This window comes from Physeter macrocephalus, chromosome 4, assembly GCF_002837175.3.
Source record: "Physeter macrocephalus isolate SW-GA chromosome 4, ASM283717v5, whole genome shotgun sequence".
NCBI lineage: Eukaryota > Metazoa > Chordata > Mammalia > Artiodactyla > Physeteridae > Physeter > Physeter macrocephalus.
Genome location: NC_041217.1, coordinates 37,950,491 through 37,953,142, shown reverse-complemented (window position 1 = coordinate 37,953,142; position 2,652 = coordinate 37,950,491).

The following is a 2,652-nucleotide window of genomic DNA, read 5'->3' as shown; positions in this document are numbered from 1 at the left end:
ATGAAAAGAATTATCTTTTGTAGCCAAAGAGTCAAAATTTCTGAAAAACAAACCTACAGTCAAATTCTAAGGGTAGCCAAGTTACAGTGTAATAAGAAACATTTATTTTGAAGAGGTTTTAATGAAATTCCCAGAGAAATTATACATGCTGATTCTCATGAAGACCCACCTCTATCAGCTCTCATTTCTTCTAGACCTATAACCATTTCTAAATTCTATCAGTTCTCAGGGCTTGGGTAAATGTGTGACCTGGGAGGAGGTACCATATGCATGGAAAGAATTTCAAGTTTTTTCTAATTTATATTCACAGAAACCTGGGAAATATGAATGGGAGTGTGTCCTAACACTGTTGGTTCAGGGTGGAAAAAATATAATGTAATATTTTGCCAGATTTCACGTTGATGCACTAACAAGAAATGATGAATTTGATGAATTCGCTTAGGCAACTGGGAGTGGCTCTAACAGTTTGCTCCATTGGTTGACTTAAACCTAGACTCAAAGGTGGCCTATGCTGGATAAAATTGAAATGCCAGAATTTCCTTGGTCTATTGTAGAGTAGGGTGTCTAAATACTAAGGACATTTCTGCTTCCAGCAAAGACAGAGGAATAGGAACTGGATTTACCCTTCCATCTGTAACAATCAAAAATGGATAAAATATATAAAATAATAATTTGGAAGACATTGGATATCACAGAACAAAGAACAGTGATCCCTGTGAGGTAGAGCACAATGAACTCCATGAGTTGAGGAGATAATATTGAGTTTCAGGAGACCGTGGGACCAAGGATGGTAGAGTTCATAGGACAGAGACAAAGAGGAGAGAAATACACAAAAAGAGAACTCTGAATATCTGTAGGGGGTCACCTTGAGTGTTCAGCTGAGTAACAATCAATATATGCATGTGAGCAAAGTACCTGTCTCCAAGGAAAAATCCACCCCCCAAAATTAGCTGTAACAGGGCCTGCTGCTCACAAAAGGGCAGGGACAGTGTCTGTTCTCATAGACTTGAATTTTGAACCTCAAAATTCATGGGGCATTATGTAAAGTGCCAGAGTGTTTCTAGCCCTGAATTGAGCACTGCTCTGGTCCCATCTAAAAAAACCTTAAAAATAAAACGCAAAAGGATCAAATGGTTTTTAAGTAGGTAAACTGCACCCAAGAACAAAGCTCAAGAATATATAGAAGTACAAAAATATCTGCCACCCAACAAGGTAAAATTCATAATTTCTAGCATCTAATAAAAAATTACCAGCTATCCAAAAAGCAAGAAAAACAGTCCATAACAAAGAAACAAATCAACCAATTGAAACATACACAGAATTGACACAGATGTTAGAATGAGCAGACAAGGACAGTAAAACAGTTATTATAGCCGTATTTCATATGTACTAAAAGTTAAACAAAGGCATGGAAGGTATTTTTTTTAAAAAAGACCCAAGCTGAACTGCTGGAGGTGAAAACTATACCTGAAATGAAAAATATAGTGGATAAGATTAACAGTAGATTAAACATTGCAGAAGTGATTAGTAAATATGAAGACAGCAATCACAGCTATCCAAATGAAATATAGAAAAAGGAATAAAAGGGGGGTAGAGTATGTTTGAGCTGTGGGATAACTTCAAGTGACCTAATATACATGTAATTTGGGTCTTCAAAGGGGAGAGGAAAGGAGGAAAGCAAAAAATATATTTGAAGAAATAATAGTCAGAAATTTTACTAATTTGATGAAAAACATAATGCATAGATCAGATAAGCTCAATGAATCCCAAGCACAAGAAATATGGGGAAAAAAACTACACCAAGGCACATCATAATCAAATTACTCAAAACCAATTATAAAAAGAAAATCTTAAAAGTAGTCAGAGACAAACACTTTATGTACAGAGAAATCATGGTAAGGATGACAGCAGATTTACTGTCAGAGACAATGCAAGCAACAATATGGCACAGCAATGTCTTTGAAATACTGAAAGAAAAACCATCAATCTAGAATTCTATACCCAGTGAAAATATAGTGAAAAATAAAGGCTTTTTCAGACATACAGAAGCTGCAAAAATTCATCACCAGCAGACTTACACTACAAGAAATATGAAAGGAAATTCTTTAGGCAGAAGGAAAATAGCAAATGGAAATACTGACCTATACAAAGGAATGAAAAGCACCAGAATGGTAATACATTTGTAAATATGTCAGTTTTCTCTTATTATTCAAATACTAAGGGATATTGGAATTCGGAAATGGATTATGTACAAGCTATTCATCTGTCACATATTACGTCCCATGGGAGAATCCAGAGGAAAATACCTTCCCAAGAGTTTGAGAAATACATTGGTGAGAGGAATTTCAAGATTCTTTAAGTCCTCTGTACTACATTTTCTTTGAGGCTGGAGATGACAGTAGGAAATTCTGCCATTTTTTCAATGGCAGCATCCTGAAGTGCCTCTTTGAATTCAGTGGGGGTAATTGAATCCTGAAGTGGTGAGGGCCAAGTGGTATCTCTTATTCAACAGAGACAAAGTGGTTATTATAATTAAAATCAATGTCAAAGCTGTAATAAGAATGGTTGACCCACAGATGACCTTGGCTTTGGCTAATTGATTAAGGTTGTCCCTTTAACTGATATAGGTGAATGATGAGTGGAGTTTTTGAC